Here is an 18093-nt window from a genome sequence, read left to right on the forward strand (position 1 = left end):
GGACTTGGGTGGCTATTTCCTTTCCCATGTTAGGGAAGTTTTCGACTATAATCTCTTCAAATATTTTCTCTGGTCCTCTCTCTCTCTCCTCTCCTTCTGGGACCCCTATAATGCGAATGTTGTTGCATTTAATGTTGTCCCAGAGGTCTCTTAGGCTGTCTTCATTTCTTTTCATTCTTTTTTCTTTAGTCTGTTCCGCAGCAGTGAATTCTACCATTCTGTCCTCCAGGTCACTTATCCGTTCTTCTGCCTCAGTTATTCTGCTATTGATTCCTTCTAGTGTAGTTTTCATTTCAGTTATTGTATTCGTCATCACTGCTTGTTTGTTCTTTAATTCTTCTAGGTCTTTGTTAATCATTTCTTACATCTTCTCAATCTTTGCCTCCATTCTTATTCCGAGGTCCTGGATCATCTTCACTATCATTATTCTGAATTCTTTTTCTGGAAGGTTGCCTACCTCCACTTCATTTAGTTGTTTTTCTGGGTTTTTTTCTTGTTCCTTCATCTGGTATATAGCCCTCTGTCTTTTCATCTTGTCTGTCTTTCTGTGAATGTGGTTTTTGTTCCACAGGCTGCAGGATTGTAGTTTTTCTTGCTTCTGCGGTCTGCCCTCTGGTGGTTGAAGCTATCTAAGAGGCTTGATGGGAGGCTCCGGTGGTGGGTAGAGCTGACTGTTGCTGTGTCAGAGCTCAGTAAAACTTTAATCCACTTGACTGTTGATGGGTGGGGCTGGGTTCCCTCCCTGTTGGTTGTTTTGCCTGAGGCAACCCAACACTGGAGCCTACCTGGGCTCTTTGGTGGGGCTAATGACAGACTCTGGGAGGGCTCATGCCAAGGAGTACTTCCCAGAACTTCTGCTGCCAGTGCCCTTGTCCCCACGGTGCAACAGAGCCACCCCCCGCCTCTGCAGGAGACCTTCCAACACTAGCAGGTAGGTCTGGTTCTGTCTCCCCCAGGGTCACTGCTCCTCCCCCTGGGTCCCGATGCACACACTATTTTGAGTGCACCTTCCAAGAGTGGGGTCTCTGTTTCCCCCAGTCCTGTCGAAGTCCTGCAATCAATTCCCACTAGGCTTCAAAGTCTGATTCTCTAGGAATTCCTCCTCCCATTGCCAGACCCCCAGATTGGGAAGCCTGACGTGGGGCTCAGAACCTTCACTCCAGTGGGTGGACTTCTGTGGTATAAGTGTTTGCCAGTCTGTGAGTCACCCACCCACCAGTTACGGGATTTGATTTTACTCTGATTGCGCCCCTCCTACCGTCTCATTGTGGCTTCTCCTTTGTCTTTGGATGTGGGGTATCTTTTTTGGTGAGTTCCAGTGTCTTCCTGTCGATGATTTTCCAGCAGCTAGTTGTGATTCTGGTGTTCTCGCAAGAGGGAGTGAGAGCATGTCCTTCTACTCTGCCACCTTGGTTCCTCCTCTACTCCCTTTTTTTAATGAGAATTTAAGAAAGAAGCTCCCAGCTGTTATAATTTGTCTCATCCATTGCTCTCTTGTAGAACCAGCCTTTGTTCCTTTTCTTCAGTGCCAGGGACTTGCTGCGTTTCACCTGATGTGATTTGTCCAGGCATTAATAATGCATCTTCAAGATGCAAGATGCATGAATTCCTTTAGTAACAGATCTGCTGGCAGAGGGCTATATTGTATTGTACAGCTTTGACAAATGTGGTGGCTGGATAAGCAAGTCTGAAATCCATAGTGCAGGCAGTCACAAAGGAAAGACCATGGGCAGGTTCAAATTCATGGGCACAGGAGGAAGTTCTCATCAACTTTTTTTTTCCTTTGTGCTTAGGCTAGTTTCACTGGCTCACAGGATGCTGCACACAGAGGCCTCACACCTGGCCCTTCAGACCAGACTTCCTCAGGCAAAATGGCTGCTCCGACAGCTCAGCTCGGCAGGCCCTGTGCAGAGACCGTGCACGCGACACCTCAACCCAAGATGGCGGTGGCAGGCCGTGGGCAGAAGCACTGCACCCGGCACTGCAGTCTGGAGCTGGGAGCTGCACAGCTGCCTCAATTACTTCTTGAAATGAGCAAATCTTCAGAGGATTTGACCATCTTTCTTGTATTCATGGCAATATTTGTGGTAAAGGGACGTTCATCCATACTTAATCAACCTACATTCTATTCATCAACAGAAGCTTTTTAAAGTGCTTCTTAGGCACTCGTTTAACCCTATGTGACTTTTAAAATGAATTTTCATTAAATGGATAAATGAAAAGCTTACTATAGACATTCCATTCATTTAAAGTAGCAGTTTACAGTTCATAAATCTGTTTTCACAGGAATAAATTCATTTAACTCTCAACACAAAGCCCTAGGATAGTTGGTTTTTTCCTACAATTCCCCAGTTGAGGCTTAGGGATACATATAGCTTGTTACCAGCACAGCCAGCACCCAAATCCTGTGCTCTTTCACCTCCAAGCCCAGTGCTTCTCCCTCTGAATCACAACTACCTATGACCGATGACACTGCACTTGGAATCCACCCAGTACAAACCATCTCCATCAGACACTCCCTATCAGCAAATGAGCATAAGCATAGCTGCTGGGTTGGTGGTTTAGTGTAACTAAATATTCATCAGAAGTGTGCACATTAACAGGTACACACAATAATTAAACCTAAATTAATTTTCTCAGTTAATACATGCCACAGAATTAAATTAAACCTCATCCGACAACAGGGCAGACTGTAACTATTAATCCTCCCATAAGCAACAATAATTATTTTTGCCAACATTTATTTCATTTGCATATATAATGTTACATTGCAAATTTTCACATACCAGTGATGATTCTCTCTGCTTTTTCATATCGAGAATTCCGTGGCATTAGTTCAAATAGTCTGCTGGCAGAAATTTCCACAGACCCAGTTCAGGAGCAAACTGTTAACATTTGGGGCAGCCAGGTTCATTAACGATAGTTAATTCACAATGAGATCCAATGATTGCAAATGGGTGTGCAAAATTAACAGATACAAACTCTGTAAATGACTAAAGGCTAATTTCATGCTATATGGAATATGCCTACAAGTTGCATATGAAATACTTCAAAAATTAATATACCTATTATTTTATATAATTATTATGAGAATCAATCATGGTTTTCTCTGATTGGAAAATTATGTTTGTAAAATTTATTGATATATTTTTTCAATAAATTCTTATTGGAGCTGTCATATGTGAGCAGAACTATGCTAAGTCCTGGGACAATAGTACAAAAATAGCCACAGTTCCTTTTCTCATAAATCTTGCTTTCAGTGGGAGACAGACATACATGAAACTAGAAACTAAATAGTTCATGCCAAAGGGTATAATGCCTACTTCAAGAAATAAAAACTATGGGCAAATTAATATGAATCTGTCATTCATTAGATTGTGAAACTTTGGGTAAATTGTTTAAACTCTTTAAACTTTAGCTTCCTCATCTGTAAAAACTGGTGTAAGGATCAGATGAAGAAATAATAATGATAATATTTGCTACACTCAGCGCATGCTCTCTATATACCAAGCATTGTACTAAATACTTTGCACGTATCTTCTCATTTTTTTCACAGCAATCCTATAAGATGAAATTAACATTATCAGTACTGTCATTTTACGGGGTTAGAGAGGTCAGCTGTTGCCACACAGCTAGTATGGAATAATGGCTGGTTTTGAATTTGGTTAAGAGGACTTTAGAGATGCTCTTATTAGCTATCAAGTTATTTTGCCAACTAAGTACAGAATTCAGAGACAGACATTAGCATACTTCTCCCTCCGTGTAATCAGCAAGCAGGACATTCACTGAAAAGAGTAACCAGTTTTTTTTCCTTCCCAACTACCAACTGACATTTTGCATTTTAACTGGTAGTTCAGCCACGGCAAAAAAAGAGCGTAATGAAACTCTTAATAACAAAAATGTTGTCTCTAGTAGGTACAGTTTTCATTCAAGTATATGCTATTTCTGAGAAGAAATGTATGTGAACTCCAGCACAGAGCTGTGTATTGGCAACTGATTAATATTTCCTTGGCTATGAGTTTAATGGGGAGTTGAGAGTTCTTATAAATAGAATCTAGAAGATTATCACCCTCTCACTGTTCAAGTTTTCTTAAGGCAATAGAAAAAAATCTGTGACTTTGGGCCAGGAATAACAGCTACTAAGTAAATTAAGGGATTAGCTGTCTATATGGAGTTCTGCCAAATGTTTTCCAAGAAATGCTTTAATGCTATTAAATAGATCAAAAAAGGATACAGAAAGAGAATACTATCAACAAATCATAGAGTCCTTCATTGCATGCATCACTGGCTGCAGCATATTAAGATCAAGATCTCATAAAATGTTTATATCAGCTGCATGTGGTTGAATTGTTCTGACAGACTATTTGTAAATGCAATGGATTTCAGTTTTTATCTTCCCAAATGAGAAGGAATTGACCTTCTTGTCTATGTATCACCTCTGCTTCCATGGCAGAACCTCCTTCTTCCTTTTGATTATATATTTGCCTGCCTCTCTGTCATGTAAGTACCAGTCCTCTTTCTGATAGCTCCTGATATCTGTGTGAGAATCAATATATGGTTTCAGGGAAGTTTATTTTTTTCCAGAGTCAGCTATGATCTAGGCAAGATGGGCTTCTCATTCCACAGGACAGTAGTGGCATGTGATCTAAACTGTTTCAATCACTGAGAATTTCTTTTTATTTTTTAATTCTGTTTCTTTTCTTTTTTGCTGAGAGGCCTGGTACAAAGGCATTCTCTTTTTCCTGCCTTTTTGTGCAAAGGGAATACATAGCCCCAGGGGAGTCAGACAGCCATCTAGGAACCCAGGGAAAGCTAGCTTTTAAATGTAAACAAGAGAATGTAAGGCAGAGAAGAAAGGAAGGAAGGAAGGAAAGAAGGGAGGGAGGGAGGGAGGGGAGGAAGAAAGGAAGACAGAAATTCTGACCTCACTGTAATGATGGATCACGTCTAAATTAAAAGTAGAAGCAGCGAACTTTTATTTTTATTATTATGTATGCCAAAAATTTCCCTTTATTGTTCAGCCAATTTGACTTGGCTTTTCTGCTATCTGCATTATGAACATTCTTACAGATACCTATCACCTTGTACAAAAGTGTATTAGAAAGGCCCATAGTCCATGAATCCTTTTGTGCATGTGATGACTTTCCTTTTTCAGTTCTCAGACTTTTGAAGCCTATTTAATTTTCTTTCTCCCTTCCAGTGGGTGAATTAAAATATCTAAATCATTCAATGGCCCAACCTGGGTTCTAGTCCTGGGTCACTGGAGTTAACAATCAAGAGTATTGGTTTTGGAGTCAGATAGATCTTACTTCCAGTGCAGCCTTTGCTAGTTATCAGCTTGAGATCAATGCCTTACCTTGGCTCTGCCCTATTCTTCTTATGTAACTATATTAGTTTGTTTTTGCTGCCATAACGAATTATCATAAATTTAGTAGCTTAAACAACATAAACGTGTTCTGTTACATTCCTGTAGGTCAGAAGTCTGATCTGGGTCTCACTGCCCCAAAATCAAGGAAGGCATTTGCAGTGCTGCATTCCTTCCTATTGTCTCTGAGTGGGATCCATTATTTTTCCAGCTCAGCTCGTGGCCCCCATCCTTTCTCTTCAAAGGCAGCAAGAGCAGGTCAAGTCCTTCTCACACCATTTCACTCTGACCCCCTCTGTCGCACTTTTAAGGACCTTTGTGATTACACTGGGCCCACCTGCAAAATCCTCCCTTTGCAATGTAAAGTAACAGACTCATGGGTCCTGGTGCTTTGGACATGGACATCTTTGCAGCCATATTCTGCCTATCACAATAATATACACGTCCCTTTCAGGCCTGTAAGAATTAATGGCATAAACTGTAGAAAATACTTTGTACATAATGAGTGCATTTTAAACTGCAAGTATTATTATTAAACCATGAGTGAATAAGGAGGAAATAAGATTCAAATCAGTTATTTGACCTTCCTAATACAAACTGTGGATCAGGGTCTCAAGATCCAGGGAGAAGTGTGTAAAGAGTTAGCATTGCTTCTTAGCCCATTCATCAATCCATCCCAAGTGGTCGCTGTCCTTACTCTGCCCTGTCTCTCTCCCCATTGCCCAGATCTCTTGCTGTAGGTCTTACCCAGGTGTGTTCAACTCTTGACATGCTGATTCCTTGGATGGTAACAAGGTGAGCCTGTATTAATCCCACACACTCTGATAAATTATTAAACCAACTCGTTGAGGATGTTGATTGCTAAAATTCCTAGGCATGTAAATTATTACCTTCTAATAAAAAACACCAAGGCTCTAAACTTATTTTTTTCTAAACACTTCTATGATATTTGTCATAATATTAATATTTTACTTTTATTATGTCTAAAAGATTTTAAAAATCAATTCATTTATTTCAATCAAAATTATTTTAAAATAAACTTTATATCACCACTTAAAATAATAACAAAAACTAGTATAACTTGCCATAAGTAGAAAATAAGCAAAAAAGTAAAGATAAGAAAATGAAAACAATGTCATTCAAATCCAGGTGGTTATTGTTGTTTGCCAAGGCTCTGAATTGAAAGGGACATTAGAGGTATTGAAAGCCCATGAACCCAAATATCCCTTGACAGAAAACAGATAAATAAATTGTGGTATAGTCATATAATGGAATATTAGATCGAACCCTACAAATCACAAAGAATGTATAAACTATAATCACACCCTACAACATGGATGAATCTCACAAACATAAAGCTGGCTCAGAAAAGACAAACACAAAAGAATACCAGTTATAGGACTGCACTGTACTTACGCAAAGTTCGAAACTAGACAAAACTAATCTGTGGTGGTAGAAATAGGAGAGTGTCCATTCTAGAGGCAGTAGCACCTGGGCAGGGGCACAAGGGGAACTTCTGGGGGCTGGAAACATGCTGTTTCTTAATCTAGGTCCTGGACACAGGCATGGTTATTGTCTGTAATGTATCAAGCTGTACAGTTAGGATTATACTTTTCTTGTATGTATTTCAAAGACATATTTGCTTTTAAAATTCTCTCTGCAAACACATACACTAGCAAAAAGCTAAGTCTTTCTCCAAAACGGAATCTGAAAGATTCACAAAGGAAGGCAGAAAGACTGCCTCAAGCCAGAGGAGTGATGGCGATAGTATACATCATAGAACAATGGAAGGTCCCTCTCTGTAGGATGGCCATTGCCCCACGGGTGAGTTGGTGACTCTCTTCTGTACTTTCAGAGGACCTTGGGGCTTACCTGGATCTATCTCTCTGGACTCAACATGATTATTTTCTAGCCTGTCTCCTCCATTCCTTAAGGGCAGGAGCTGAGCCTCTAACTACAGGGCTTTAGTACCTAACAGTGTACCTGACAGATGGGGGGTGCTCCACAAATATCTGTGAAATGAATGGATGAGTATATGAATTAATCCTAAGACATGAACTGTATTGAACTGGCAGAAAAGAGAGAATAAGGGCATGCATCTTGCTGAGGGGAACAACTGCACATAAATCCTGACGATAGCATATTTACGAGTTTGAGGAAAAAGAAGGACTGAGGTACTAATAATCAGCTTGAAACCCACTGGAGAACAGGTGCTCTTACCTTGCTTTAAAAGAGCCTTGCGCTCTGGTACTTTTTACTATTTAAAGGGCCCAAGGTGGTGCTAGAGCTATAATGTCAGTAATGAAAGCAAATGTGCGAACTGTTTGGACCTATTAAAAATGAGTTATTTGGGGGCATTCAGAATGTGGCTCTACCACATGGAGAGGTAGAGCCATTTCTTTTCTATCCTTTCTGGGGATGAGTCAGAGAAATAAGCATGTCTGAATTCTTTAGATAAGGCCCTAAATGCCTTTCAGCCACTAGTTTACAATTTTTTTTGTACTAGAGGCAGAACTAACATTTTCTGTGCATAAACATGTCATATTGAGTCTGATCTGAATGTGACAAAAGACCCAACATCCTTGGCAAAGTACCTAGTATTAAGTAGACATTCAGTACTGTAGGGGAAGACTCTATTGAGCCCAACCCCTATCTGCCTGCCATTAAAAAATTTAAAAATAGTAAAGAAGGAGGATGGAAGCAAGGGAGGGAGTGGGGAGGAAGGAAGGACAGAAGGATGAAAGGGAGGGAGGGAGGGGGAGGGAAGGAGGAGGGAGGGAGGGGGGAGGAAGGGAGGAAGGAAGAAGAAGAAGAGGAAAAAAGAAGGAAGAGGAGGAGAAGGAAGGAAGGAAGGTAGGTGAGAGAGAGAGAAAGAAAGAAAAAGAAAGGAAGGAAGGAAGGAAGAAAGAAAGGAGAAAAACAAGTGGGGAAGAAGAGAGGAAAGAAGAATGAGAGGGAAAAGAGAAAGAGAGAGGAAGAGAGGGATGGGAAGAGGGTGAATGCAAGAAGGAGAGAGAAAACAGAAGAGGGAGAGAGACAAAGGCAGGAAGGTAGAGACAGAGAGGGAGGGAAGAGGGGGGGAAAAGGAGGAAGAGAGAGAAAGAATAAAAAGAGGAAGCAAAGTGGTCATGGGAAAGTCAGTATATTCTAACAAAACATTTTGGAAGTTTTCCAAAAGGGAAAATTTTTAAAAATTAAACCGTCAAAGTGAATTCTAAATGTATTTAATAATAAGAGATGGTGTTATTAAATTAGAGCTAACAATGCTAACACAGGTCGAAGAGGGAAGGACAAATGATGATGGGATCTAATTACTTTATTGTACTGTACTGTGGAAATTTTCGCTCAAATGTTCAGTTATGTGAAATGGTCTGTGTCATAGCAAGAATCGAAGGAGGGAGCAGACTGTGGAGAAATGCACCAGACTGGAAAGTCATCACCAGGGAAGGTAGTTCGTTCAACACCCTATTCTTCAGATCTGGGAAAACATGAAATTAGAAACAAGGCTATTCGTACCAAAGGACAAGCAAGAAGTCCCCTGTGTCAGTATTCCATCAGAGGGATGTTATAAAAACTATGATCCAGGCTATCAGAAATGTCATCAACCCCAACTCATGAGTCTATAAGTTCTTGTTATTTATTCATTGTAGAAAGCCTGCTACTAACTTTCGAAAGGAACTTTCTTACTCTTGTACATGATTTTACACTACAGTTAGGTATGTAGGTTAAATGCAACAAAAGCAATTAAATAAATGTGCTACCTGATTTGTAGTTATCTCCCAGTGGTAGATTGTATTAGTATTTGCCAGTGTTCTTTAGCATGTTCCTCCCTGAGGGTGGATTATATTGATACATTCCAATTCTGATGAACTCAAGATGTTTCATTTTGTCTAAGCAAAAGAAGGCAGAATGATATATATATCCAAGCAGAAGCTCTAGAACCAGGATGTGAGTGCCATGTTTCTTTTCCCACTGACACAACAATCAAAATGTTCCTGATAGAGGCTGCTCCAGCAACCTAGCTCCTCAATGAACACAGCATGAAGCAGAACCACAGCTGATTCACAAAGAACATGCAGTACCTTTCATTTTATAAGCCACTGAGATTGTTCGGTAACACGGATTAATTTACCCTGTACCGAATGACACAGTACCCAAATAAGTGAAACAAAAATAAGGGTCAAATATATAAATGCATTTATTTGTCCAACCAAGAGCTACTGAACACATTGAGATCCTGTGCTCAACTCGACAAGGACTTTATCTTCAAGGACAAACAGACTGGAGTTCTAGAAAATGAGAAGTAAGAAAGCAACATGGACTTCAGAATTTTGGAGGAAGACTACATAGAGAGTTGCATCTTGAGAAGGACATTATCAGAAAGGCATTTTTAGAGAGTATATTTCCAGTAGAGTAGGTAGAATTGCTCAGAGAGGCATCACTAAAAGAGAGACTGTGCACTGGAATAATGGGAGGGAAGCTTAGAAACAATCAGGGTTGAGTCAGGGGAAAGAAAATCTATCAACTTACTGAGGCATCTAGAGGCAACGGGCAAGTAATAGATTTTTAACCCTAATAAAGTAAGAATGTTTAGGTGCTTATGAAGAGACCAGGGGAAAAAAAAAAACTGGATTGGGGACTGACGCCAAGTCTACTTTTTTGTCTTAATATGATTTTATCAGTATTTTTGGTGTCATTAATTTAAAGTCATAATGTCATCTTGTCAAAATTATATACTGAAGCCAATAATTTTCAATCTCACATTTCATAACCATTAACAATTTGTGCTTTATGAAATGAATGTCAGAGCACTCAGCTTACAATGTATGTTCAGTGATAGCAAAAAAAAAATAGTAATCATACAGAAATTTTAAAATATACCAACTAATGTCTACACAAGACCTAGAAAACAAGTTGTTTAAAACTTAATCTTTAAATTGATCAGTCGCTGTGATTAGGATGAGAATGACAACTAAGTTGTGACACTTTTTTTTTAAGGATGGATACAAGAGACAATGCTAATTGTTCATTAAATCCCGTTTCATTGTCCTTTTGTTGGGGCACAATGGAACACTTCTCAGCTTCCCCTGCAGTTAACTCAAGGTTATGGGACTGAGGTATGCTTACTGGGAGTGTGCCAGTATGTCTTTTTTAGTTTACTTGTTTGCTTTTGTTTAATTTCAGATCTACAGGGGAATCTATTCTCTTGACCAGCAATTCCCTAGACCTACTACTCAAGAGCATTAACTTTCAAAAACTTCAGAGGACTAGATTAGCAAAGATACAAGGGAGTGAGAAGCACTTAGCACCTTCAGGAGAACCAGGTAGAGAAAGATATCCAAGGCAAACTGAAAGAAAATCCCTTTAGAGGTAGCAATAATCAGACACCAATCAAAATAGCAAGAATATTTTAATTCTAAATATCTAAGAGTGTGGTCTGATTCAAACTTTATGTAACTTTATGCTCATGAAATAGAAGAGAAGCAGTTTCATTTTAAGTGGATATATTTCTAAGCTGTAGTATAGTCTTTAGGTGAAAAAAATATGTTTGATGATTCCTGAATCCCAGAATTATAATAAGTATTTACGGACTTCTAAGGGCATTACATGGTTCGCCTCTTTATCTTCAGAACAGCCCTAGTTGATGGGCATATATTCTTAAAAGGAAATAGAGTCTTAAGAGATAAAGCAACACACTAAACTGCGCAAGACTGGGAAGAGGTAGAAATGGGATTCCAATCCAGGCCATCTGACTCTAGAGACTGCACTCCATGGTCTATACCACCACCTCATAGTCCTCCCATGGGGGCTAGCTAAGCTTGAAAAGCCATTTCATTTAAACAGATGAGCCATTTGCTCTCATATTAGTATCTTCAGCATAGGCTAAATAAGTGCCCAGAAAATAATTCAGCCAGCAATTTTACCTTTTAATGCCCCAGGAACATTCCCTGAGTATTTAGAGTTTTCTAAATCATTACTTTAGTACAGAAAGTCTAGCATGGAGTCACTCAGAGGCACTAAAACATGTTGGCAATATTTCTGATGTCCACAAACCAGGTAAGAAACACAGAAGGAAAAACGACTGGAGTATGTAACTTGTGATGAATCTGCGGGGCGGCGCACAACACCACCACGAAAGGGAACTTGGTAGCATCATGCGCACCTACTATTCCCAAGATCCTTGTTTAGGACCAAAGAGGAAACATAGGGACCATAAATCAGTTCCATATCATGAATCTTCAAGAAGCTACAATCACATAAATAAATCCTTACAATGGCTAAGTGGAACTTTTTCCTCAGCCCATTTTCTCCAGCAAGATCCAGAATGTTACCATCAAATCCATGGTAGACAGAATGCCAGTCCCTATTTCATGGAAAGATAGGGGAAAGAGACCCTGTGTTTGGAATTATCTGACCTATCCAAGTCTCACAAACAACTAAGACCCAGCCGGCTGATGAAGATGTGGCTCTTTAATAAAGGGCTGAATCCAGCCTAGGAGGGAAAGTTTATTTGGAAGTGCTTCAAAACACCACCATTAGGACGGCACGTACTGTGCCTTCTTTGCCCTGCTTTGGGAATAGAAGTTGTGTGTTACATTTTCTGCAAAGCCAGGCTTCCCTGGTGGCGCAGTGGCTGGGAGTCTGCCTGCTAGTGCAGGGGACACGGGTTCGAGCCCTGGTCTGGGAGGATCCCACATGCTGCAGAGCAACTGGGCCCGTGAGCCACAACTGCTGAGCCTGCGCGTCTGGAGCCTGTGCTCCGCAACAAGAGAGGCCACGATAGTGAGAGGCCCGCGCACCGCGATGAAGAGTGGCGCCCGCTTGCCGCAACTGAAGAAAGACCTCGCACAGAAACGAAGACCCAACACAGCCAAAAATAAATAAATTAATAATAAAAAAAAATTTTCTGCAAAGCCTTTTGTAAGGGATAATCAGTGACAGCATCCCCATTTGAATTAGATACGAAACCTAAAATGTGGAGCATAGATTGTAGCTGGCTTTCTATGAATTTGAGGTCATTTTTTTTTTCTGGATAAAAACATGTAAGTATTCAAGGAACACTTTCACTGAATCTCACAGGCTTTAATGAGCATTTATGCAGTAACAAACTTTCTTCTAATTGTATTCACTCTCTCAGAAAAACAAACAAAAATCCTGCTTCCTTTTTACGGATTCAGACTTGAAAAAGTTATCATTTAAAGGTCTGTACTCTTTATCAATTTTACATTTTAAAATTAAAGAGAAAAGGATATTGGCACATTTACTAATGCCTGTCCAGGTGCAGGATAGGTTCTTTGAAAATTTGCAATGGACAATCCACAAAGGATACTAAATATTGAAAATGTCTAATTTTTCTTCATTTAGAAGAGACTGCTTTAATTGTTTGCAGGTTTGATAAAGGAAAATTTGCAGTCAGTAAAAAACCATTTTCTGTGGCAAATGTGAAAACACTGAGAGACATGATGGTGAAAAACTGAATTTAAGAGGACACGAATGGACAAAAATAAAATCAATATGTGTTTTTACCTGGCACCAAAGAAGACGGTTCTTCACATCACGATTCACTTGTGTGTCCAGAGGTCACGATCAGTTGAGAAATGTGCTCCAAGTGATTATTTTTAATGACAAATTTCTGAAGTTTATGAGTACTTTACTATCATTTAATTAATCAGGATAAATTCAGAGTTATTTCTGTAGTGACATTGTCCTCACTCATGTGTACTCAAATAAGCTTTTTTGAGTGGATGATAAAAGAGTATATTGCAACTTTATCTATCAACAGGAGTATATCTCTTTATATACACAGTTGTCAAAAAATAATATGTGTCAATGGCTATCTTGAAAATAATTTTTTTTCATTTTTGGCAGTCTCAAATACTTCAGAGAAGTCTATGAACATATGAAACACAGAGATAAGAGGAGCTTGGAATATACTCACAGATGCTATAATGTCATTTTTCTATGACCTTCCCCAGAGGCTAGAAAGTCAATACGTGTGATTTAAATGGGATTGTAATCAATAAAATACTAGAGGGGCAAAAAAATAATAATAATATGTATCACATTAGGCAAAATGCTTAAGAATCAGAGGAAGGAGCAAAGTGATCAAAGAGAAGACACATGGAGTCTGAAGTCTTAAAGGAATCAGTGTTTGTCATTATTGCCTCTATGGCCTGGGACAAGTCCACGCCTATTCTTGGTCATAGCAATATCCTTTATAAATCTAGACATTTAGACCAGGGTTGGGAAACTATGGCCATTGGGCCTAATCTGGACCACCACTTGCTTTTGCAAATAAGCTTTTACTGGAACATGATTATACTCGTTCATTTACATACTGTCTATTGTTGCTTTCAAGCTATGAGAGCAGAGTTGACTAGTTGCAACAGAAACTGTATGGCCCACAAAACCTAAAATATTTACTATCTGGTCCCTTACAGAAAAAGATTGCCAACCCCTGAGTTGGACTATGAGGTCTGTAAGATTCTCAAATATGCCTATTCTATAACATGGCATTCTAAACTGATTACCTGATAGCCCTCCTACTTAAACATGGGGTAGTACAAAACATGGGGTAGTACAAACAGCAGTTGAGCATTAGGATTAGAATAATATTTAACAGAAGTCTTTGGAGTCCAACAGACCTCCTTTTAAATATCCCCTTTGCCAGTGACCTCTATATCTCATTCCTTTCTTCTGTGAAATGGGAGAACTCCTATGTCATGAGATACAGACCTTAAATGAAAGAAAACATGTAAAGGATGTAACATGGTATATGACAAAGAGTAAGTGTTCATTGAATAGTAGCTTCTATTGCTACTGCTACTACTGAGAAAGCCTCCATTGTTATCACAGGGAGCTAGATGTCCAGCTCAGTGCAATGACTTGTTATTTATACCTTCCTCTATGTAGATGCTCTTGAAGGAAAAGAGGAAGGGAGAACTGTTCATGCAGAAGAGCATGTTATTCTCTTACCTCTGGATAAGACAGATACTGCCTGTGTCTGATCCACACAGCTCCCTTTCCTGGTCTACAACATCATCGTGGCCAGGGAAAGTCCTGTTCATCTTAGAGGTGAAACACCCTAGGCTTTTCCCTGCCACAGTGACACCTGGATTTGAGCACAAGATAATTTACTGGACCTAGAAATAGCCTAAGATGTCTTAAGTGTTCACAGAAAAGCTGCCAAGAGAAAAAACATATAAGTGAAGATACTGACTGAAATCAATAATCCCCAAATCACATTAATGCAACGTTATAGGTAATAATATAAAACCTGCTGGCTAGCTAAGGTGCTCAAAGTTATCATGCTCAGAGCGGTCATAACTTAGTCCCAAGCATCAGACTCGTATTTTATGGTGCTCTGTACATGAGCTACGGTAACTACCTCTGAGAAAACCCTAACTTCCAAATCTCTGACTTCTGAATGTATAAATCACATCACACTACCAAAAAGAGTGAAAATGCAAAAAAACAATGCCTACTATGCCTTGCTTTTAAGGGAGTGATTTCCACTACATATGATCTGGAAAGATACTTCTCAAACTAACAGGGATGAAAGATCAGTTTGGTTTCTTTTTTTCCCCAATCAATTATGGACTGAACCTTTAAAAACTGCAATAAATATAAATTATTAGTGAAAATAAAAATTAAAAAGATGTGCAAAATAGATACAAGTCCTGGTGTCTTATTTATTAAATTCAAAAGACATAAAAATAACTGTCAAATTGTTCTAAAATCTTCTGAATCCTTTATTTCGGTTCTTATCTTGCTGCAGACCAGTAATCCACAGTTGACAACCCCTCCCTGCTCCGTGCTCTACATCTGCATAGAGAGTAGGCAGATCTAGGACTTTCTGGACTGTGATGGTAACTCGTTCATCCAAAATAAGCCCCTGATGGGAAGATACCTTCTCTCAAACTAGTCATGGAGACCACAGTGAAGCACGAGTAGAATTGGGGGATGGGGTGCTGAGGAAGGGCAAAGAGATCTTTCTGGTTTAACTGTAAATATTGCATGATTTAGGTCTTGTGCATTGAGCATACAGTTACTACACACCTGCATTTAGAGTTTTCAAAAATGCAATTTAAAGACCAATTAAAGCACTTTAAAACGGTATTTCCTGTTTAAGATTAACTTAGTGAAATGCAGAGGCCAAGGCCATAAAAGCAGGCAAAGGGAATGTTATAGGTTCTAAAAAACTATATGTTGAACTGATGTCTGTTCACTTTCAATGAGTGCACAGACAGCAGGCTTGGTGCTAAACCACGTGGGTACCACAGTGAACAAGCCACAATCCCAGCCCTCATGGGACTGGTATCTGGTTCGGATAGAAATACCTGCAAATTCATTACATCCTTACAAAATCTACGCTAGAAATTCCTTCAGTTTAAAGTGACAGTGAAAGGAAGGAGGGGTCAATTTTCCCTAAGGGAAAGACAGAGTCTGTCATCTCTCCCAGAGTGTGACCCCTTTATTAGGGCATTGAGAGATGACTAGAATTAGAACGCTTGGCCATGCAGCTGACATTTGCTTTTCACAAGTTTGTTTCTAAAGCTTATAACCCCTAAAATCAACGTGCTCGACCCCATAAAATTTCCATCCCAAGTCTTAATTCCTGCTAACTTCTCTTCAGGTCACTGAAAACATACAGAATGTGGGGATCACAGATGATTTCCATGGAAACACTTGGGAGCATCATTTGACACCCAGTCTCCTGCTATCTACTTGACAGCAGAGATTAGGAAGGTCACCAAGAGCTAAAGTCTTGATCCACAGATCCCATTTAAGCGTCCTTGGACAAGAACAGCACAGTCAAGTAGCATCCTGTGAACTTCACTGTAGTAGCTTCCATGACATTCTAATAAAAGTGGCAAATTTTTGTCATCCAATTAGAAATGTTGCCTGACCCATGGTCTGCCTAGTGACAGTAGAGATGTACTGAAACTTTGGCTTCAGTGAGATCAATTCAGGCTCTCTGGAACTGCAGGGGAAGACAACTACCTGTGCTCATTCACCTGGTGTCAAGGAAGAATTCTAGAGGGTAGTCGAAGAAAAGGAGCTCTTGTGTGTGTGATTCCACGAAAAAAATCTGAGCCATGTTTTCTTCCACTAGGATAGGTGATTGTTCGACCTTATTTAAATTCACAAGTGCAGACATGCTGTCATTCAAAGAATGGCTGATACACCTTCCCCCACCTCCCCCATGGATCACCCCTTTGCCTGAATGAAACGTGTCAGTAGGCCACCTCTGTAGCCACAAATCTTGTTCATGTGATAGGAAGTTGAGATTCAGGAATTCACTTCACGCTGCATATTGATATGACGGATGCTTTCCAATTCCTTTTTCAAGTATTGCTACCAGTTCTTGCTCCTATTTTTATGCATGCAATAATACCCCTGGGGGAAATGGAATTTGGAGGTTCTTAATTATTCATAAGACAATTCATAAAAGCACTTCTATATTATAGCATCACAAAATCACACATGAAAAGTCCAGTGATTTCCACCATCACTATATAACTATTCCACCACCATCACTATATAACTATTTATATCCTTCTTCTAGGCAGATCTTCCTAAAGCCCACATCAAATTACACTGATATTTACCTCGGAAACTGATAGCTCCTCAGTATCTACAAATTAAATAGTACTATAAAATATCAGGATGTGGTGTAGTATAATGTTTAAGAGTATGGCATCTAGAGTCAGATTGCCTGCTTTTCAACCTAGACCCTGCCCTTTATTGCCTGTGTACACTTAATTAGGTTATTTATTTCTCTGTTTTCAGTTTATTTGTCTATATACTGTAGGGAATTATATGTATAAAACATGTATTATAAGCAAGATGTGCATTATATATTTTATAACATGTGTACATATATTATACATAATTCATTATATAATAAGATATATATTTAAAATATAATTTGTAAGCATATTAACAAATAACTATAAGTAATAAATATATAAATACAAATGTACAGTATATCTTGCTTATTATACACATTGGTGTGTGTGTGTGTGTGTGTGTGTGTGTCTTAGAACATTACATTGCTAGGAACACTGTAAGCACACAGGGAATATTAGCTGTTTTAATTTTATAATCTTTGTATCTGGCATACACTGTGGCCCAACCATCCCCTTCTGGCTTTATCTGTCATCCCTTCCTTACACATAGACTAAATTCCATCCAGACTACATAATTACTGTTCGTCTAGTTCACTAAACCTGCCAGTGGCCATATATTCATTTCTGTTGCCTGGGCTATTGAAACCATTCCACCCACTACTCGCACTCAGAATACCCTTGAAAACCCATTTATCTTCTTAGGCTAACTTAAACATTACTCTTCTAGGAAGGTTTCCTTGGTCCTCAGTCTCCCACCTTAAAGCATCTATTGAAGAATGGCAAGTGTTTTAATTTTGATTCACTGGCAGCATCTTTATAGAGACTCTGCTGAGAAGAAAGCAGAGGTCAGATCTGACTGAGAGACAAAGAGCATCACAATCAATTAGTGACGTCTGCCACCAGTGCTAGAATGGAATACAGCATCTATTTGCCATCTCTGCCCATTTCCCTTTGTTAGTAACATCACCAAGACACTTGAATTATTCAACTGCTGTTTTACCTCCATCTTTGACCTGTTTCATATCTCGTATCTTTGTGAAGGAATAGGCCCTATTTTACTCAACTCTGTATCTCCTGCAGTATCAAGCAGAGTCT

Source organism: Balaenoptera acutorostrata, chromosome 10 (assembly GCF_949987535.1).
Source record: "Balaenoptera acutorostrata chromosome 10, mBalAcu1.1, whole genome shotgun sequence".
Taxonomy (NCBI): Eukaryota; Metazoa; Chordata; class Mammalia; order Artiodactyla; family Balaenopteridae; genus Balaenoptera; species Balaenoptera acutorostrata.